Source organism: Panthera onca, chromosome X (assembly GCF_046562875.1).
Source record: "Panthera onca isolate mPanOnc1 chromosome X, mPanOnc1 haplotype 2, whole genome shotgun sequence".
In the NCBI taxonomy this organism is placed as follows: Eukaryota; Metazoa; Chordata; class Mammalia; order Carnivora; family Felidae; genus Panthera; species Panthera onca.
In genome coordinates this window covers 5,291,478-5,314,761 of record NC_138357.1, presented here as the reverse complement: position 1 = coordinate 5,314,761, position 23,284 = coordinate 5,291,478, and the positions used below count along the sequence as shown (strand labels likewise).

The window sequence follows — 23,284 nt, the reverse complement described above, 5'->3', positions numbered from 1 at the left end:
CTCTCCTGCCTTCCTCCTTCCTTCTCCTCCTCCTGTGTTTTCTTCTTCTGTTTTTCATCCACCTTCATCTTTGGAGGACTTTCTAGAACCTCAGGCTAATGGCTTGGTTGGCTCTGAGCTGGTGACCCAGTTTAAATAACTACATCTGAGTCCCTGAACCCCTGTATTCAGAGCATGAGCCCTCTAGGGTTGGGACTTTGCCTGGCCCTTGCCACTCACCCTCCCAGCCCTAGTGACTGAAGCCCTGTCCACTGACTTCAGAGCTCCCTGATGCCAATCATTACTAATCCCGACACACTTGTTGGATGTTTTTCTTTTGGGTAATAGTGGCCTACACAGGAGCGATCCTTAGCTGCCACCTGCCACAGTGATTCTACATAGTGACCTCTAATGAGCCTAGTACTTATCGCAGTGAACCTTTCCAACAACCTTATGAGGTTGCGTAACTCATTTATTCACTCAGCAAATGCTCATTGAGCACCTGCTCTGTGCCTCTAGGGGTACAACCAGGGAATCACAGTGGTAAGAGAATGGAGAGTCTTGGAAGAGGCATTTAGGCAATGTGACAGAGTGGATAAAACCCAAACTCCTGAGTCTCACAAACGGGCCCTTAAAGTTTGGCTGTGCCACACACAGTTGCATGGCCTTGGGCCAGTCAACTCACCTCCCTGTACTCCATTTTCTCATATGTAAAATGGGCATATTGCATAGTCCCCATCTTGCAGGGCTTCCTTACTAGCCCCATTTCCTGCTCTGTACTTTCATATAATTTGTACATTTATTTTTAGTTCATATCTTAATATATTGTGATTCTGTTGCCTTCCAAGCTATATTCTGAACTCTGGTGGGCAGGAACTACTTGTTTATGTTTGTATCTCTAGTGCCTCCCATAGTGCCTGGCCCAGGGTATATAAGCTGTTGCTGAAATGTTAATACTGTGTGGTGATTATTTTTCCAGATCTGTCTTCCTCATTAAGCTGTGAGCTCCCAGAGGACAGATCTTTGTCTCAGTATGTGCAGAACATAGCAAGTCTGGCAGGATGTAGTAGGTGTGGCTTGGAGTAGAGACTCAGGGAATGATGGTTAAGTGAGTAGGGGAGTGAGGGAAGAAATGAATGGGGAACAGGGGAAGACTGAGGACTGAGACACTTTCTTACAGGCTTGCTACTATTATTGAGGTCATAGTCAGCTTGGAATTAATTTGGAAACATAGTAGGAATGTGGGATAACAGATAGCTCCATTTTCTGAGGCCTAAATCAGTCTTGTTCCAGAATTTAACACTGTTGACCACCTTTACCTTGAAATGCTTTACTTCTTTAGCCTCTTTAAGACCAAACGACTTTGGACTTCCTCATGCTTTTCTGACCCCCTCCTTGTATATATACATATATACATATATAAGGAATACATACATTAATACACACACACAACCCACACACACACACACACACACACTAATTACTATGCTTTTATCACATTTAACAAAATTAACGATAATTATTGGTATCATTTCATACCCAATCCATATTCAGATTTCCCTGATTTTCTCAAAGATGTAATTTAGTTTTTTAAATTAGTTTTTTAAAATTAGAATCCAAATAGGGCCCACACACTGCATTTGGCTATGTTTTATGTCTTTTATTGTTTTTTGAGTTGTTGGTGAAACCACGTCATTTGCCCTGAAGAATGTCTCATATTCTCAATTTGTTTGTTTTCTCATGTTGTCATTGAACTTGTTTCTCTATCCCTTATATTTCCTCTGAACTGGTAGTTATGTCTAGAGGCTTTGATTAGGTTCAGGTTGAGGTTTTTGGGTAAGAATACTTCACAGCTAGTGCTGTGTACTTTCTATTATATCACCTCATGAGGCAAATCATATCTAGGTGCCTCATTTTTAGTGTTACTAAGATTGATCAGTGGGTTTAAATGGTATCACCTGGAGGCCTCCATTATAAAGGTCCCCATGAACCCTTCACCTGATGGTTTTAACAGCCATTGATGATTACTGTTTTGGTCTATTATTTCATTAAGAGTTGCAAAATGGCATTTTTCTAATTCTGCTATGCTTCTACATTCATTACTTGAGATTTTTGTATAATTTTATTCTTCAACCATTTAGTTACCTTGAAGTAGTGTACCAAAAAAAAGGGCAAGATAAATATTTGATACCTTCCCTTATAAAAACATCAATTTTCAGAATGAGTTGGTATCCTAGCAGCCTCCAATGGTGACCAATCAAGTCTATTACGTATTGTTATAAACTCATAGATTTTTATATATTTAGTATGTTTTGACGTAGTGTAGTCATTACTCATTTTGTTGCTAAAATTATTTCATCTTAGGCCAGTGGGGGTCTTTTCAGGTTGGCTTCTGTTTCCTTTTGTCCTGATAGATTTCTTGATTTTTGGTTTGGTTTCAGGCTCATCTTATACAATTTCAAACCCAGTCCTGGAGTTAACCATTTTGCCAAGGAGCTCTCTTGTTCCTTTTTATAGGAAATGGTATTAAGAAAGCCCAATCTGAGGACTGAGTTTCCTCACTGTGGCTGGGTTGTCAGGTTTTATCTTTTCAGTGAAAGAGCTGGAAAATGCCTATTTTTTAAAAAAGGAAACATGATGAATTCCTACTGATATTTCGAAGCTGAATTTAAGAGTATAGGGGTTTTACTTAACATTTTTTATTTTGTAACTGTATCTCATTTCTCTCATTCTGAAAGTCTTGGTTCCTAATGACATTGTCACTACTTGAATTACCCTATATTATATCTGTAACAGTTTCAAGGGAGCAATTCCAATGTTACTACTAAGATTACTGAATGCAGTTTAAGATTTCTTTGCTCTTCCTTTTGCCGTTAGAATAAATCCTACTAAGGAGGTAGTCAAAGTGTCGTGTTTCCGTCACTTAAAAAGTAATTTCTTTTTCTGTGTGGTTATGTTACCAACTTGATACATAGTTTGATTCATTTGCTTCATTTTTTTCTCAGTTTTACAGATTGTTTTCTTTCTTTTTTGAAATTTAATTTTACATTTAATTTATGTAAAACATTTACAGAGTTCCAAAGTCAAAACAGGACAAAATATAACAGGAGATATTCTAAATGCCTTGCTTCCATCCTGCCCTCATTCTTTTTTCTCCTTCCCTCTGTTTAATTAGGTTTTGGCTTATCCATCCGTTATGTATTTGAATATTAAACAAAAGAGAATAAGTAATTGTATTTCACCCCCATATGTTACAAAAATGTAGTACATACCATAAAAACCGTTTTGCTCCCTTTTTTCACTTAACATTATGCTCTAGAGATCATTCTATATCAATGTATGGAGATCTTCATTGTTCCTTTTTTATGACTGGATAGTATGCTCTCCAAAAGAGGAACTGTCGTTTGTTCAGCTTGTCAGTCCCTGTTGACAGATACTTGTATCGACTCTAGTCTTTTTCTATTACAAAAAAAGCTACCATAAGTAGTGGAGGTATTTGTTTCATGATTGTCCTCAGTCCAAGCCTCAGTGGCATTCTTAACTCTTCCTTCGGCCTCCTTTTGTACACCTTATCACTTCTGAACCCTGGTGATTCTTCCTTTGTACTCTTCTCTGTTTCTGCCTTTCTATTCCTTATGTTGTCACCCAGTTTTAGACACTAGTTGTCTTTGCCTGGGATATAGCAATAGCCGTGGACTCCCTACTTATTTTTCTCCCCAGTCCAGTCTGTGCTACACACCATGGTTAGAATCATTTCCTGAAACATCGCTTTCATCATAATCTATTCTCACTAAAAAATCTTCAATAGTAGCATACAATCAAAATTCCCTAGTTTGGCATTCAAGGGCCTCCATTAACTGAGCCAAATCTTTCCTGATATTCATTCCCTCTGCTTTGGTCTATGGATACATTGATCTGCATATTTGATTTCCCAAACGTCACATTAATTATTACCTTTATACCTTACCTCCTCTTCAAAGTTACACTCAAATTCCAGATCTTTGGAAACCTTACTGGAAACCTTAGCCCAAGCTGTCTCCCTCCCTTGAGCTCCTGTTCTTTGTGATATCCATTTGAAACTGAACAGACTTAGCCTTTCACCAAATGGAAAGATCTTGTTGAATGAGGTCATTACCATGAGATCTAAGATATTCACTGATACATTTATCAAGCATTAACTGAACACCAGAATAGCATCCAAAGGTGAAGGACCTTTGGATTGGTTTGAGTTATTTTTTGATAGTGACCAACAAGGATGTGGGATTCTATCTGTCTGAAGGAACAACTAGGAATATGTTCCAGGTAGCAATACTTGACTGAGAGATACAGTCGTAGACTGTGCAGACTGTGTGTCCCTTCCAAAGATGGATTTAATTCCACTTTAAGGAGAAGAAATCAGACTTGATTCTGGGGGAAAGGACTTATTTAATAGTATTTAGCCAAAAGGTCTCAAATCCTGGGAAAGCATTGCTTTTTTCCACCTTCCCCATTAGGATAAAGCATGCCATTTTGTTTCTTGGAGACCTAGAACTCATATAAACCTGACATTATCTTGGCCACCAGCCATGTGACAGGTTAGTTGGCTAATCTTACATTATAGAACACTGCATTTTATCTGCTTCCTTTCTGTACTTTTGTTGTTTGGGTTGCATTAACCTTAATTTCTTAAAGTTCCTTTTAAAACTTCACCATCTGGGGCTAGAACTATTTTTGGTTTATTTATTTACGATTTATCCTCTTTCCTTTCCTTGCAAAAGGATTTTAAGAAGCTTGCAAGTTTAAACATAATGCAAAGTAAGACATAGAACAGAATTGTCTATTTTAAGGAGTAGATATTACCAGATACCTTGCATGAGTGGAATGCTATCCTTGTTGAGCACTGACGATGACTCTGAGTTTTTGGCAGTCAAGGGTAAGGGTTACACTAGTATATATTACCTGAGAACTAGAAAGCAGATATATTCCTCTTTAAAGATCAGCTTCTCCCTGACATGAAATTCAAATTGGGATTTGTCATAGAAACCTTGTATAAGCACATTAGGTAACATAGTGACTTATGTTTTTAACTTTAATTTGTAAAAATTCAACACAGAATATAACACAGAAATACAACTCAAATCATCACTGTTTATATTAATTGAGTTAGGGGTTTTGTTTTTCTTCTTATTATTTGTTTGAAAATTAATTCAACTTTCATACACTGCTAGCTGACCACCACTTGGGGAAGCTGTTTGGCAGTATCTACTAAAGCTAAACAAACCTACCCAATGGCCCAGCAATTCCACTGCATGTGTTCACTGAAATATATATACAAGAATGTCCATTAGAGCATTATTTATTTAGTACCAGTCAAATAATGGGAACAACCCAAATATCTACCAATAGTGAATACATGAATAAATTGTCGTACATTTATACAATTCAATACAGTTGAGAAAAATTAGAGCTAGATACAAGAACATGGAAGACTCTTACAAACATCATATTTATTGAAATAAATCAGACCCTAAAAAATACATGCTATTTCAGCTTCTATAAAGTTCAAAAAAACAGACAAAGCTAAACCGTGATATTAGAATAGGATAATGGTTAACTTTCAAAATGGAGGACAGGAAAATTATGGGGGCTTTTAGAGACTTGTTCTGTGTTGGCAATGTTCTGTGTTGGTGCCTGGAGCGTGTTCATGGTATGTTAATTTATTAAGCTATACAGGTGTGAGCTGTACACTTTTCTTCATGTGTGTTATACTTCAGCAAAATTTTAAATGCGACTACATGTACATAATAAGATTTCAAAGTATGTAGAAAAGTATATAATGAAAATGAAGTCACTCTTCTACTTTAAATCCTTTTCCCTCTCATCAGAGGCTATAACTATTGCCAGTTTCTTGTAATACCTCATTATTCTTCTAGAAACAAGTCTTCTAGTAAAAACATAGTGGTGTGTATGTATCTATGGATATATCTCTGTTCTTTTTCTTATTTACAAAAATGGAAACACACTATATACATTATTCTGACACATGCTTTTTTCATGTAACACTATGTCTTGGGCATCTGTTTCGATCAGTGCATGGAAAATACCTACCTTCTATCTATCTATCTATCTATCTATCTATCTATCTATCTATCTATTTAAATTTACACCCAAGTTATTTAGCATATAGTACAACAATGATTTCAGGAGTAGATTCCTTAATGCCCCTTACCCATTTAGCCCATCCCCTCTCCCATAACCCCTCCAGCAACCCTCTTTTTGTTCTCCATATTTAAGAGTCTCCTATGTTTTGTCTCCCTCCCTGTTTTTATATTATTTTTGTTTCCCTTCCCTTATGTTCATATGTTTTTTGTCTTAAAGTCCTCATATGAATGAAGTCATATATTTTTATTTCTCTAATTTCGCTTAGCATAATACCCTCTAGTTCCGTCCACATAGCTGCAAATGGCAAGATTTCATTCTTTTTGATTGGTGAGTAATACGCCATTGTATATATATACCACATCTTCTTTATACATTCATCCATAAATGGACATTTGGGCTCTTTTCATACCTTGGCTATTGTTGATAGCATTGCTGTAAACATTGGGGTGCATGTGCCCCTTTGAAACAGCATACCTATATCCACTGGATAAATACCTAGTAGTGCAATTGCTGGGTCGTAGAGTAGTTCTATTTTTAATTTTTTGCGGAACCTCCATACTGTTTTCCAGAGTGACTGCACCAGTTTGCATTCCCACCAGCAGTGCAAAAGAGATCCTCTGTCTCCACATCCTCACCAACGTCTGTTGTTGCCTGAGTTGTTAATGTTAGCCATTCGGACAGGTGTGAGGTGGTATCTCATTGTGGTTTTGATTTGTATTTCCCTGATGATGAGTGATGTTGAGCATTTTTTCATGTGTCGGTTGGCCATCTGGATGTCTTCTTTGGAGAAGTGTCTATTCATGTTTTTCACCCATTTCTTCACTGGATTATTTGTTTTTTGGGGTGTTGAGTTTAATAAGTTCTTTATAGATTTTGGATACCAACCCTTTATCTGATATGTCATTTGCAAATATCTTCTCCCATTCTATCGGTTGTCTTTTAGTTTTGCTGATTGTTTCCTTCACTGTACAGAAGCTTTTTATCTTGATGAGGTCCTAATAGTTCATTTTTGCTTTTGTTTCCCTTGCCTTCGGAGATGTGTTGAGTAAGAAGTTGCTGCGGCCAAGGTCAAAGAGGTTTTTGCCTGCTTTCTCCTCAAGGATTTTGATGGCTTCCTGTCTTCATTTAGGTCTTTCATCCATTTTGAGTTTATTTTTGTGTATGGTGTAAGAACGTGGTCCAGGTTCATTTTTCTGCACATCGCTGTCCAGTTTTCCCAGCACCACTTGCTGAAGAGACTGTCTTTATTCCATTGAATATTCGTTCCTGCTTTGTCAAAGATTAGTTGGCCATACATTTGTGGGTCCATTTCTGAGTTCTGTATTCTGTTCCATTGATCTGAGTGTCTGTTTTTGTGCCACCTACCTTCTTTTTAATGGCTCCATAAATAATTCCACTATGAGGATGCACCATGTTTAACCAATCCTCTGTTAGTGAGCATTTAAGATTTTCCAGTTTTTAAAAAATTACAATGATACATTAAACATCTTTTTACACATGCCCTTGCACACATGTATGAGGTATAGTGGACTTTTGCATCTTTTTATAAATTGTCTAATTGTAGGTGAAAATCCCATAGAGTCAAAAACATCCTTAAAATTCCCTTGAGAATGCTGGCATACCATATCTTTATCATCCCTGTTTGCCTGTTTGTCCTCCAGTATTGAAGTAGATCGTTGAGTCTGGTTCAGCACCTGATGAAGAGATGAAATTGTAGTTATGAGCCAAATTGAGTGACATATATACATCTTTAAACACCAGATTCGCAGTGAGATGCTCACTCTCTGAGAGGCATATTTTAGTTGTTGTCTTTTCTCTGTCAACTCTCTCTCTTCTATCTTTCTGTTTATATCTTGGTCTCTCTGTCTCTTTTTCTCTCTCCTTTGTTCTCCCTCTCCCTGTCTGTATGCTGAGTGCCTATGTTTAAATTGTTATAACTCATATGTGCATATGCTGTGATTCCACTGTATATCCATATCATCAATTCCCTGAGTTGGTATTTGGGCACATATATATGTGCATGTATTTTCAAATCATATGTGTGTGCTTTCTATAGATACATCTTTTTATTATGAAAATTTCAAGCATATACAAAAGCAGATAAAATTCTATAATAAGACTCCTGTACCCATCACCCAGCCTCAAAAATGATCAACCCATGGCCACTCACATCTATACCACACCCATTTTTCCTCTTTTTGTAATATCTTGGAGCAAGTCATAGACATCATAACATTTTATCTGTAAGTGGTTCAGTATGTACTTCTAAAGGATTGGGACTCTATAAAAAACATCCACAATGCAATTATCACACCTCAAAATGAACAGAACTTCATTAAAATAAACAAATATCCAGTCAGTGTTCTAGTTTCCAATTATCTTACAGCTGGGATAAATGGATTCTTATTTGTTTGACTAAAGCTCTAAGTAAGAGCTAGATACTATAATTGATTGATAATAGCCTTTTGGTCTCTTTTAATCTATAGGTTCCCCTTCAATCCTTTTTCTTCTTGCAATTGATTTTTGGAAGAAAATAGGTTGTTTTTTTCCATTTTGAATTATCCATTCATCTCTTTTTTCTTTAACACAGCTGAAAGCTGGCATCATCACACCTCAGTTCTGTGGAGTAGGGCAGACATGGTGAGAAGGGATCTATTTATTACTATTTTTGAATGGACACTCTGAAAAATAAAGGAAAAATGCTTTTTTAAGACAACATAATTGAGACAATGCCTTTGTTGTTTTTTTAAGTAGACTGTAGCATTTCCCACACTCTGGATTTTGCTGATTGTATTCCCATTGTTAAGTTTCGTACTTAAGTAGTCTACGTATCCCCAGACTTCTGTGTTTTCTCTAAATTAGTAATTGATTTTAGAGGCTTAATTAGATTCAGGTTAAAGGGTTTTTTTTTAGCGTTTTATTTTATTTTTGTTGTTTTTTTAAGTAGGCTTCATGCCCAGCGTAGAGCCCAACGTGAGGCTTGAACTCACAACCTTGAGATCAAGACCTGAGCTGAGATCAAGAGTCCGACGCTTAACCAATTGAGCCACCCAGGTGCCCCTTTTGTTTTGTTTTTGGTGAGATTACTTCATGTATGCTTTTGTGCTCTCCATTAAGTGACACACACTATCTGGCTTTCTCTATTTTTATGTTATCAGCCTTTGATGATATAAGTCTAGATTCATTTATTCATTAAGGAGTGCAACATGGTGATGTTTTTCTTTTTTTATTCATTCTTTATTTATTAACTGGAATATATCTATACATCCACTACTTGTTTATCCAGGGTACAGTTTGTATAAGGAGGCAAGATAAAGGCCTGATTCAAAATAATGAGCTAGTTTGCTAGCATTCACTAATAAAACCAATGAGTGATTATTTTTTTTAAATATAATGATGAATGAATGGACTTTATGATGAATTAATGGTGTTTTAATCCATTGTTATTTTTTAAAGCCTTTCTTTTTTTAAATGTTTATTTATTTATTTTTGAGAGAGAGAGACAGAGCATGAGCAGGGGAGGGGCAGAGAGAAAGGGAGACATAGAATCCGAAGAAGGCTCCAGGCTCTGAGCTGTCAGCACAGAGCCTGATGTGGGACTTGAACCCACGAACCGTGAGATCATGATCTAAGCTGAAGTCAGACGCTTAACTGACTGAGCCACCCAGGTGCCTCTATTGTTATTTTTTTAATCGAGAGGCAGGGGGAGAGAGAGAGAGAGGGAGAGAGAGAATCCCAAGCAGACTCTGCTCTGTAAGCTCAGAGCCTGATGTGGGGCTTGATCCCGCAAACCAGAAGATCATGACCTGAGCCAAAATCAAGAGCTGGATGCTTAACCAACTGAGCCACCAAGGCACCTGTAATACATTGTTCTTATTCATATTGAGGCTTGCATTGGCCATTGGGAAACTCTTTAAGTTGGTTCCTTAGTCCTTTTTACATGACTCTAGTAGTCTTTGAAAATTTTCTTGCTGTGTATAAGATAGTCCAGGATCATCATGTACATGTCCTACTCCAGATATGAAGAACCATATTTATAGATGTCAACACAGTATAGTGAAAAGGGCACAGTCTTTGGAGTCCTTTTGGAATCCTGGCCCTACGTCACACTGCCTGTATGGCCATAGACAATCTTAATACCTACCCACTTAAGTTTCTTCATTTTTATAATGAACTAATGCTGAACTAATGGCACCTATCTTCCATGGTTCTTAAGAAGGATACACACACACACACACACACACACACACACACACAAGTACACACAAACACATAGTAGGTACTCAGAAATTCATGTTCCTTCTCCATTTCCTGTTCTCTTCTTTTTCAAGTGACAACATCACATCCTCTAGAATTACTTAGGCTTCTATAGTTACAGCATGGAGTGTTTTCTTTCACATATGGTAGATACTCAGTACATACTTGCAAATTGACTTTGAGGATAGATGTCATCAAATAATTGATGCCAACACACGTTAAGCTCTGTGAAAGTAGGCATTGTCTTAATGACATTGTTTTCAAAAAGTGTTTTTTCTTTGTTTTTCAGAGTGTCCATTCATTAGTGTCCAAATATTAGTAAATAGATCCCTTCTCACCATCTCTGCCCTACCCCCGAGAACTGAGGTGTGATGGTGATGCCAGCTTTCAGTTGTGTTAAAGAAAGAATAGAAGCATAGGTAATTCAAAAGGATAATCCAAGTTCACGAGTTACTCCAAAGTCACACATTTCAGTTTAAAAGACATTATCTGATATATATAGCAGATTTCCTTTCTTAAATTAGCTTTACTTCCACTAATATTAAAATGGCTTTTCATTCCTCAAGGTCACAGCAAGTATCTCTGAACAAGCTACAGAAGCAACTTGGGATGAGGTGTTTATGGTAGATATTCTGCCCTGATACTCACGTGTTGCTATGGTGCTTCCCTCAACTTAGGATCAAGAGTTATGAAATGGTCAGGCAGTCTCAGTGTTCCAGCCCTGGCAGCCACAGGGGAGGAGCAGCGCCTGCAAAGAGTGCAACCTTTTAACAATGAAACTAAAAGATATTGGATGAAGTTAGAAAGAGTGATGAGGGAGAGCCTCCTCAATTAAGTAGTATCCTGGGATGGTCTTCAGCTCAGCATCTATCTATTCTAGGGTGAATTGGATTTTGAGAGACCTTGCTGGAGAATTCTTTTACCTAATGTCTGCTTCCCCCAATGTACCCAGTGAACAGGCATTATTCATTATTCATTACATGGCACTATTCACTTAGAAGGCATTGGCTTTTGAATAGGGAAAGCTGTTTGACCACCTCCCCAAAGGTCCCGTTCTCCAAGCTCTTCGTCTTATGGTAGGGCAGAGGCAGCTGACTGAGGTGGCTGGAAAGCCCACCCGTGTTTCCTAAGAGATAAGGTCTGGGGCTATGTCTTGTCTTGGGCTGGCTACCCAGGATCCCTTTTCCCATAAGCCCCGGGGATGGACTCCTAATAAACATATGGGCTTTTTTTGTGTCAGAGTTTTTAGGGGCTCTTTCCATGTATTCTGGTCTTACATTCTCATAACCACTGTGGCAGCATGGGTATTAGATACAAATTTGATAGATGAAGAATTGAATGTTCAGAGAGACTCAGTGACCTTTCACACAGATACTTGTCTTCCCTGCTTTGCCCTGGCTGCCGTTACCTCAGGTTCCACTTCCAGGTTAACATTTCTTTAATTTTAGGGACTTCATTGCCAGTCAGTCCCTAATGGGAAGTAGGAAGGGGAGAGCAACCATCCCAAATAGGGAAAGGTGCCCAAGGTTTTGGCAGCCTCACACAGCTTTTGTTTCATTTAATCCCTATTGCACCTCTTCTTGTGGATCTGAAGTCTCCTAGCCCTGAACTTAAAATTCTAAATCTGTAATCTGACAACAACAAATATATTTAGGGCATGATCGATGAGGCCTACTATTGGAAGTGGATCTGTCCCAGGAAATCTGGTATTCTTGGATAACATAGTTTTGAGTCCTTACTGACTCTTGTCCCTGATTTACTGCCCTCTTGTCATTTACTCCAGTAGCCTCCCACCTCCAAGGTGACCCGCAGGATTCATGGATACAGTATGCTAGCTGAACCTGAGACAGACTGAAACTGCCGTCTACATTGTTCTAACCAACTGAGCCACAGTACTTCAGGGATTGACGATGGAACAAAAAGGTGTGTCTCCATGTAAGGTTGTAGTCCAATAGAGAAGGAAACAAAATCTGGGTATGAAATATTTAACCTGAGAAGCAACAAGTTAATCAGACCCATGGAAGCATTATGTCGATGTCGAGTAACTGTCAGGAGTAGAAGTTATTTAAATGCATGCTCAATATCGTTAGCATTTTTCTTGTTTATTTTACTTTGTGGTTAAAGGTCGCAGATAGGTGAAAAAAAAATGAAAAGGAAATATATTACTGAGGTTTTACCTCATCTCAAAAGGTTATTTTCATCACAGGACTTCTTTAAAATAGGTAGTAACCATTGTTAAGTAGAAAAAAATTACAAAAAATTTTTTGATGTTTATTTGTGTGTGTGTGTGTGTGTGTGTGTGTGTGTGTGAAAGGCAGGAGAGAGAGAGAGAGACAGAGAGAGAGAGAAAGAGAGAGAGAGAGAGTGGACGAGGAGCAGAAAGAGAGGGAGACACATAATCCAAAGCAGGCTCCAGGCTCTGAGCTGTCAGCACAGAGACCAACACGGGGCTCAAACCCACGAATGGTGAGATCCTGACCTGAGCTGAAGTCAGATGCTTAACTGACTGAGCCACCCAGGTGCCCCAGAAAAAACATTTTGAAAGAAGAGTCAAGTTAGGAAACATTTCTTTGGAAATAAGATTAAACATTGTATTTTAAAAATACTCTTTATCCCATTTTCAGGCTGCTCACTCTTGCCTGCTTTCCATCAATACTAAACAGAGTTATAATAAATCTTGCCCTCTTAATAGAATTATTCTTTTCATTCTGTCATTTTTTTTTAATTTTTTTTTTCAACGTTTTTAATTTATTTTTGGGACAGAGAGAGACAGAGCATGAACAGGGGAGGAGCAGAGAGAGAGGGAGACACAGAATCGGAAACAGGCTCCAGGCTCCCAGCCATCAGCCCAGAGCCTGACGCGGGGCTCGAACTCAACGGACCGCGAGATCGTGACCTGGCTGAAGTCGGACGCTTAACCGACTGCGCCACCCAGGCGCCCCTCTGTCATTTTTTTTCTAACCACTTTAGATCACAATACTTTGCTCCTGTGTGTGTGTGTGTGTGTGTGTGTGTGTGTGTGTGTGTGTTTGGGTGTGTGTGTTTTAGCTTAAAGACCCACTATTTTGAAATTAGATTTAATTCATTATCTTTGAAACTTGAAAGCTCCACACCTCTGGTTATTTGTGTAGAAAGTCCCCCACCTAGCCAGAAGGGCATAATGAAATGTCAGAGGGATTGTTGTTCATCTTTCCATTTATGGGCTTATTGTCTTTGACATCCTTTATACCACTTGATCATCCTCTGCTTGGGCCAACTAACACAAAGGAAAAAGAGACCTTTATTGCCGTTCTTTCATCATTTTAGAAGATCTCACCTTCATAACCTCCTCTTCAATGCTGTTGCCCAGCTGGGGACATGTGCATATATCTTCCACTCACCATACTACATGAGATGCATCTTAGGTGCTTGCCCCTGATCTTCTTTAGCAAAGATCTAGAGCAGGGGTTGACAAACTATGGCCCATAGGTCAAATACACCCCACCTCCTGCTTTTGTAAAGTTTTATTGGCACACAGACACACCCATGTGTTTACATATTGTCCATGACTGCTTTCATGATACAACAGCAGAGCTGAGTAGTTGCCAGAGACCAGATATCTCCCCCAAACTGAAATATTTACTGTGGCCCTTCAGGAAACGTTTGCCACCCCCTGCTCTAAAGAACAGATGTCCACCATAATACATACCCAAAGCATCTTAGGTGTGTTTGCACATGTTTTAAAAATGAGAACAAAAGACTATGAGGAAAATATCCTAAGACCTCTCACCTAGGAGCAGAAAAGGGTTTCCAGACCCTGCTTTGTCACTATTTCAATCAGTTTGGGCAGATCCCATTTCTTTCCCATACCAAGTTTGCCTCAAAGGTAAAATGAAAGAATTGAACCAGGTGATGTATAGGGGCCCTTCCAACTCTGACATTCTGTGGTTCCAGTGTTTAGTTTAATAAGATCTTTATAATACACAGATACATATCTACTTTGAGATTACAGGATGCCCCAATTTTTAAAACCTTCATATTTTGAGATAATTTTAGGTTTATAGAAAATTTATACAAATGCTACAGAGAACTGCTGTCCTCCCTCCAGCCAGCTTTCTCCATGTTAAAATGTCACATAACCATTGCACACTCATCAACTAAGAAATTAACCTTGGTACAATACTATTATTTAAACTATTATATTTACATAAACAAAAGTATTATTAAATAAACAAACTTTATTTGGATTTTACCAGTTTTGCCACTAATGTGTCTTTTCTGCTCCAGGATCCAGTCATGGATACCACATGGCATTTAGTCATCATATCCCTTAGTTTCCTCCAATCTATGACAGTTCGTCAGTCTTTTATGACCTTGACAATTTGAAGAACACCAATCAGTTATGTTGTAGAATGTCCCTCAGTTTAGTTTAATCTGAATTTTTTCATGATTACATTGACATTGTGCATTTGGGGGAAGGCTACCCCTGAAGTGATGTGCATTTACAAGTCAATAATATCAGGGGATGCATGGTATCGATATGTATTACTGAGGATATATATGACTAATCCTGATCCCTGGCTAAAGTGGTTTCTGCCAAGATTCTCTCTCATAAAGTTATTATTTCCTTCCTTGCCTCTGTAATTACTAAATATTATGGGGGAAATACTTTGAGATTAAGCAGACATACTGTTTCTGCTTAAACTTTTGTCCATAAGACTTACTACAGCACCACTGGTAGATCCCACCTTCAGTATTTATCACTGTTGTGCTCCAATGGTGATTTTCTATTTCCCTCATTCCTTCTATGTGTATTGATTAGAATTCTTCTATTAGGAAGTGTGTACTTTCTTCCACGTTTATTTGTGTCAGTATGAATTCATGGATTTTATTTAGTGGTTTGGTTATTTTTTGCTTATAGCTCAGATTGTTTCAACTTTGGACATTGAGAAGTCTTTCAGGTTGGCTTCTGTGCCTGTTCAGTATGCCCCTGTTAAGTTTTTTAGGCTTCCCAACTTTTATATAAAAGGGGATGGTCTCTGGGTTGCTATGATATTGAAAGTTTGGTTCTCAATCAGGGACAGTTTTGCTTCCCCCACCCCCAGTGATATTTAGCAATGACTGGAGACATTTTTGGTTGTTACAACTCCCAAACATCCTACAGTTCATGACACAGCTCCCCATGTTCAAGAATTTTCTAGTCCAAAATGTCAGTAGTTCTGAGGTTGAGAAACTGGTTTGGATCATTCTTTTCTTGGTGGCTAGATGTGTGGCACACACACGCACAAAGTACTGTCAGGGACAAAAGAATTGTTTTCTTAAAATGTATTTTTTAAATTTTTAAACATTTTGTGCTTGTAAAAATGCAAAAATTAATATAAAGTTGGACGTCCTCTTCCAGCCATGATGGAGTAACAGGGACTTATTACCTTCTATCTTAACCAGGAAACCAAACAGAATATATGAAATAATGGCTTTTAGAGATTGGAAAGCAGACAGTACAAAAATGTAAAATGGTGATTCCTGACAAAGGGAAAACAAGGTGAGCCCCAGGAGTGTCATAATTTATTGCCTGGAGTCACAGGCTTCAGCAGAGAAAGGGGGAACCCAAAACAATCCTAGAGACCTTGTTCAATAGGAGAGACAAAAATAGAGTTCGTGGAAGCCAAGAAGGTTGGAAATTGCAAGGATCAATGCTAAGGAACAAGAATCTGTACATGAAGAGACAACTTCAAAGATATACAGAAAGTCTCCTTGAGTCTCTGACTGAATTCTGATCTACACATGCGTAAGAAAAACTATGTTTGGTTATTGAAAGGACACCAGAAAGCAGTAGACTGAATAATTATCAGAGCTCACACAAGGCTAGGAATAGTTCATGTTCCCACTAACCAGTGTGGAAAGACCTGTGTAATACTTAGGATATCAGGTAGAGTCCTAAAAAGTAGTAGACCTAAATTATCCTTGGGCTAAAGGCTGCTATACACATGGCCTAACAAAGCTTATAAGCAAGGCTTGAAAGAATCAAACTGATTTTAAGTAACTTGGCTGCCTTCCACAACAAAACCCAGCAATATTTAAAAGAATAAAACAAAACCCAGCACCCAACAATGTAAAACACACAATATTCAGTATCCCATCAAATAGTATTCACAATACAAAGAAGCAGGAAAATGTGATTCATACCCAAGAGAAATACTAATCAAAAGGTATAGACTCTTAGAAATGACAGAGATAATGGAATTAGTAGACAAAAACATTAAAATAGCTATTATAAATACACTCTATATGATTATAAAGGTGCAGGGAACCTGGATGTGATAAAGCAATGGGAGATATAAAAAGGTTCAAATCAAACTGGTAGAGATGAAAAATATATGAAATGAAAAATGCACTGGATGGGATTAACAGAATACAAACAGCATTAAATTAGATAACTTAAAGTCATAGTGATAGAAACTATTCAAAATGAAGTACAGAGAGAAAAGACTGAAGAGAAAAATGAATATAGCATCAGTGACCTGGATAACATAAAGTGATCAGACATATGCCCAACTGGAGTGTTGGGACAGTGGGAGGGCAGAAAAAATATTTGAAAAAATAAGGCTGGATAATTTTTAAACTTTATTTTTTTAGTGTTTATTTATTTTGAGAGAGAGAGAAAGAGTGAGCACACATGAGTGGGGGTGGGGTGCAGAGAGAGAGGGGAGAGGTCTGAAGTGGGAGTGAATCTCACAAACTGTGAGATCATGACGTGAGCTGAAATCAAGAGTCAGACGCTTAACTGATTGAGCCACACAGGTGCCCCAATATTTAAACTTTATGAAAACTAAGTATCCAGTGATCCAAGAATACCAACAAACTCCAACAAAATAAATATAAAGGAAACTCTATCATGGCACATCAGAATCAAATTGCTGAAAAACATTGAAAAAGAGAAATATTAAAAGCAACCATAGGAGAAGAGAGAGACATATTACATGAGGAGCAGAGATAATAATTACATCAGACTTCTTGTCACTAAGCATGCAGGCTAGAAGACAATGGAGTGGCATCTTAAATGTACTGATGTCATCCTACAAATCCAAACCCAGTGCAAATAAATCTTTCAGAAATGAAGATGAGTTTTATTATTGTTTTTCTAGTCTTTGTTTCATTTATTTCTGCTCTAATCTTTATTATTTCCTTCTGATTATTTTGAGTTTAGTTTGTTCTTTTTCTAGTTCCTTGAGATGTAAATTTAGGTTACTGAGATCATTCTTTTTTCTTAATGTATTTCATTGCTATGAACTTCCCTCTTATAACTACCTTTGCTGCATTCTGTAAGTTTTAGTATGTTTTGTTGCCATTTTTATTTGTCTCAAAGATATTTTTTATTTCCCTTTTGATTTCTTCTTTGACCTATTGGCTATTTAGGAGTATGTTGTTTAATTTCCACATATTTGTGAATTTTCCAATTTTTCTCTTAATACCTCTGGTTTCATACCATTGTAATCAGAAAAGACACTTGATATGATTTCAGTCTTCTTGTTTTGTGGCCTAACATATGACCTATCCTGGAGAATATTCTGTGTGTGCTTGAGAAGAATGTGTATTCTGCTGCTGTTGGACAGAATGTTCTTATATGTCTGTTAAGTATATTTGGTCTCTGGTGTTAATCAAATCTACTTTTTCCGTATTGATTTTCTGTCTGCTTGATCTATCCATTGTTAAAAGTGGGGTATTGAGGACTCCTACTATTATTGTATTGCTGTCTTTTTTCCCCTTCATATCTGTTAGTATTTTTCTTAACATATTTAGGACCCCAATGTTGGGTGCATGTATATCCATAATTGCTATACCCTTTTGATGAATTGACCCTTTTATTATTATGTAATGGCCTTCTTTGTCTCTTGTGACAATTTTTTACTTAAAATCTATTTTTTTTTCTGGGATAAATATAGCCACTTCTTCTGTCTTTTGGCTACCATTGGCATGGAATGTCTTTTTCCATCTCTTTCAGCCTGTGTGTTCTTAAAGGTAAAGTGAGTCTCTTGGAGGCAGCATATAGTTGGATCTTGTTTTTTAATCCATTCAGTCACACTATGTCTTTTGATTGGTGAATTTAATTTATTTACATTTAAAGTAATTATTGATAGGTAAGGACTTACTATTGCCATTTGTTAATTGTTTTCTGATTATTTTGTAGTTCCTTTGTTCCTTTCTTCCTCTCTTGTCTTCTTTTGTGATGCTATGATAAAGACTTTTGAGACAAAAGCTGAGACAAGTTATAGAAAATAGACATGCACTACAATAAATTTTAAAGGGGTTTTTTCAGACAAAAGCAAAATTATACCAAATGAAAATTTGGATCAAACAAAGGTACAAAGATCACTGAATTTGTAGACATGTGAGTATATATGACAGACACTTCAAAAATCATTTTTATATTCTCCTTAAGTGAAAATTAACTGTTGAGACTTCTGGGAAGATGGCAGCGTAGGAGGACGCTGGGCTCACCGCGTCCTGAGGATCACTCAGATTCCACCCACACCTGCCTAAATAACCCAGAAAATCACCAGAAGACTAGCAGAACAGATTCTCTGGAGCCAAGCATAGACAAGAGGTCCAGGGAAGAGGGTAGGAAGGGCGGAGAGGCGGTGTGTGCTACACGGACTGGCAGGAGGGAGCCGGGGCGGAGGAGCGGCCCGCCGGCCAAGCAGAGCCCCCGAGTCTGGCTGGCAAAAATGGAGGGGCTGACGGAGTGTGTTCGGACAGCAAGTGGGACTTAATATTGGGAAGGTTATAAGTTAACAGCTCTGCTCGGAGAACGGGAGGGCTGGAGGACAACGGGACGGAGAGTTGTTGAGCCCCGGATGACAGAGCACAGCTTGGCGGGGAACAAACTCGCTCACCAGCGCCATCTCCCTCACCCATCCCCCAGCCAAAATCCCAAACGGAACCAGCTCCTATCAGGGAACTTGGCTTGCACTGCGCAAACACCCAACGCTGTGCTTCTGCGGATCCATCCCTCCGGCGGGTTTGACTCCCTCCTGGTGCCACAGGGCCCCTCCCAAAGTGGATCTCCAAAGGAAAAGTGAGCGGAGCCTGCCCCTCCCGCCCCTGTGTACCTTGCTGATCCACCCCAGCTAATACGCCAGATCCCCAGCACCACAAGCCTGGCAGTGTGCAAGTAGCCCAGATGGGCCACGCCACCCTACAGTGAATCCCACCCCTAGGAGAGGGGAAGAGAAGGTACACACCAGTCTGACTGTGGCCCCAGCGGTGGGCTGGGGGCAAACATCAGGTCTGACTGCGGCCCCGCCCACCAACACAAGCTATTCAAGACAGCACAGGGGAAGTGCCCTGCAGTTCCGCACCACATCAGGGACTATCCAAAATGATGAAACGGAAGAATTCCCCTCAAAAAAACCTCCAGGAAATAACGACAGCTAACGAACTGATCAAAAATGATTTAAACAATATAACAGAAGGTGAATTTAGAATAATAGTCATAAAATTAATCGCTAGGCTTGAAAACAGTATAAAGAACAGCAGAGAATCTGTTGCTACAGAGATCAAGGGACAAAGGAACAGCCAGGAGGAGCTAAAAAATGGCTATAAATGAGCTGCAAAATAAAACGGAGACCACCATGGCTCAGATTGAAGAGGCAGAGGAGAGAATAGGTGAACTAGAAGATAAAATTATGGAAAAAGAAGAAGCTGAGAAAAAGAGAGATAAAAAAAATCCAGGAGTGTGAGGGGAAAATTAGAGAACTAAGTGATGCACTAAAGAGAAATAATCTATGCACAATTGGTATTCCAGAGGAGGAAGAGAGAGGGAAAGGTGCTGAAGGTGTACTTGAAGAAATAATAGCTGAGAACTTCCCTGATCTGGGGAAAGAAAAAGGCATTGAAATCCAAGAGGCACAGAGAACTCCCTTCAGACGTAACTTGAATTGATCTTCTGCACGACATATCATAGTGAAACTGGCAAAATACAAGGATAGAGAAAATTCTGAAAGCAGCTAGGGATAAACGTGCTCTAACATATAAAGGGAGACCAATAAGACTAGTGACGGATCTCTCTACTGAAACTTGGCAGGCCAGAAAGGAATGGCAGGAAATCTTCAATGTGATGAACAGAAAAAAATATGCAGCCGAGAATCCTCTATCCAGCAAATCTGTCATTTAGAATAGAAGGAGAGATAAAGGTCTTCCCAAACAAACAAAAACTGAAGGAATTCATCACCACTAAACCAGCCCTACAAGAGATCCTAAGGGGGAACCTGTGAGACAAAGTACCAGAGACATCGCTACAAGCATGAAACCTACAGACATCACAATGACTCTAAACCCATATCTTTCTATAATAACACTGAATGTAAATGGACTAAATGCGCCAACCAAAAGACATAGGGTATCAGAATGGATAAAAAAACAAGACCTATTTGCTGTCTAGAAGAGACTCATTGTAGACCTGAGGACACCTTCAGAGTGAAAGTGAGGGGATGAAGAACTATCTATCTTGCTACTGGAAGTCAAAAGAAAGCTGGAGTAGCCATACTTATATCAGACAAACTAGACTTCAAATTAAAGGCTGTAACAAGAGATAAAGAAGGGCATTATATAATAATTACAGGGTCTATCCATCAAGAAGAACTAACAATTATAAATGTCTATGCAACAAATACAGGAGCCCCCAAATATATAAATCAATTACTCACAAACACAAGCAACCTTATTGACAAGAATGTGGTAATTGCAGGGGACTTTAATACCCCACTTACAACAATGGATAGATCATCTAGACACATAGTCTTTAAATTTTTTTTTTTCAACGTTTTTATTTTATTTTTGGGACAGAGAGAGACAGAGCATGAACGGGGGAGGGACAGAGAGAGAGGGAGACACAGAATCGGAAACAGGCTCCAGGCTCCGAGCCATCAGCCCAGAGCCCGACGCGGGGCTCGAACTCACGGACCGTGAGATCGTGACCTGGCTGAAGTCGGACGCTTAACCGACTGCGCCACCCAGGTGCCCCTAGACACATAGTCAATAAAGAAACAAGGGCCCTGGATGATACATTGGATCAGATGGACTTGACAGATATATTTAGAACTCTGCATCCCAAAGCAACAGAATGTACTTTCTTCTCGAGTGCACATGGAACATTCTCCAAGATAGATCACATACTGGGTCACAAAACAGCCCTTCATAAGTATATAAGAATTGAGATTGTACCATGCATACTTTCAGACCACAATGCTATGAAGCTTGAAATCAACCACAGGAAAAAGTGTGGAAAACCTCCAAAAGCATGGAGGTTAAAGAACACCCTACTAAAGAATGAATGGGTCAACCAGGCAATTAGAGAAGAAATTAAAAAATATATGGAAACAAACGAAAATGAAAATACAACAATCCAAACACTTTGGGACACAGCGAAGGCAGTCCTGAGAGGAAAATACATTGCAATCCAGGCCTATCTCAAGAAACAAGAAAAATCCCAAATACAAAATCTAACAGCACACCTAAAGGAAATAGAAGCAGAACAGCAAAGGCAGCCTAAACCCAGCAGAAGAAGAGAAATAATAAAGATCAGAGCAGAAATAATCAATATAGAATCTAAAAAAACTGTAGAGCAGATCAACGAAACCAAGAGTTGGTTTTTTGAAAAAATAAACAAAATCGATAAACCTCTAGCCAGGCTTCTCAAAAAGAAAAGGGAGATGACCCAAATAGATAAAATCATGAATGAAAATGGAGTTATGACACCCAACCCTCAGAAATACAAGCAATTATCAGGGAATACTATGAAAAATTATATGCCAACAAACTGGACAACCTGGAAGAAATAGACAAATTCCTAAACACCCACACACTCCGAAACTCAAACAGGAGGAAAGAGAAAGCTTGAACAGACCCATAACCAGCGAAGAAATTGAATCAGTTATCAAAAATCTCCCAACAAATAAGAGTCAAGGACCAGATGGCTTCCCTGGGGAATTCTACCAGACATTTAAAGCAGAGATAATGCCTATCCTTCTCAAGCTATTCCAAAAAATAGAAAGGGAAGGAAAACTTCCAGACTCATTCTATGAAGTCAGTATTACTTTGATTCCTAAACCAGACAGAGACCCAGTAAAAGAAGAGAACTACAGGCCAATATCCCTGATGAATATGGATGCAAAAATTCTCAATAAGATACTAGCAAATCCAATTCAACAGCTTATAAAAAGAATTATTCACCATGATCAAGTGGGATGCATTCCTGGGATGCAGGGCTGGTTCAACATTCGCAAATCAACGTGATACATCACATTAATAAAAGAAAAGATAAGAACAATATGATCCTGTCAATCGATGCAGAAAAAGCATTTGACAAAATTCAGCATCTTTCTTAATAAAAACCCTCGAGAAAGTCGGGATAGAAGGAACATACTTAAACATCATAAAAGCCATTTATGAAAAGCCCACAGCTAATATCATCCTCAATGGGGGAAAACTGAGAGCTTTCCCCCTGAGATCAGGAACACAACAGGGATGTCCACTCTCACCGCTGTTGTTTACCATAGTGTTGGAAGTGCTAGCATCAGCAATCAGACAACAAAAGGAAATCAAAGGCATCAAAATTGGCAAAGATGAAGTCAAGCTTTCACTTTTTTCAGATGACTTGATATTATACATGGAAAATCCAAGAGACTCCACCAAAAGTCTGCTAGAACTGATACATGAATTCAGCAAAGTTGCAGGATACAAAATCAATGTACAGAAATCAGTTGCATTCTTATACACTAATAATGAAGCAAAACAAAGACAAATAAAGAAACTGACCCCATTCACAATTGCACCAAGAAGCATAAAATACCTAGGAATAAATCTAACCAAAGATGTAAAATATCTGTATGCTGAAAACTATAGAAAGCTTATGAAGGAAATTGAAGAT

General features: G+C 38.5%; 1 long non-coding RNA gene across 3 annotated transcripts in view; it reads left to right on the top strand.

Moving 5' to 3' along the window:
- LOC145714013 (uncharacterized) overlaps positions 1–23,284 on the top strand; it is a 279,372-nt gene that overhangs the window by 110,315 nt on the left and 145,773 nt on the right. For 2 of the 3 annotated variants that reach the window (XR_014136769.1, XR_014136768.1), the window contains exon 5: positions 12,161–12,300. The exons of the other annotated variant lie outside the window; for it this stretch is intronic. This is a non-coding gene — a long non-coding RNA (uncharacterized LOC145714013). The remainder of the gene's footprint in view (positions 1–12,160; positions 12,301–23,284) is intronic. 3 annotated transcript variants of the gene reach the window in all.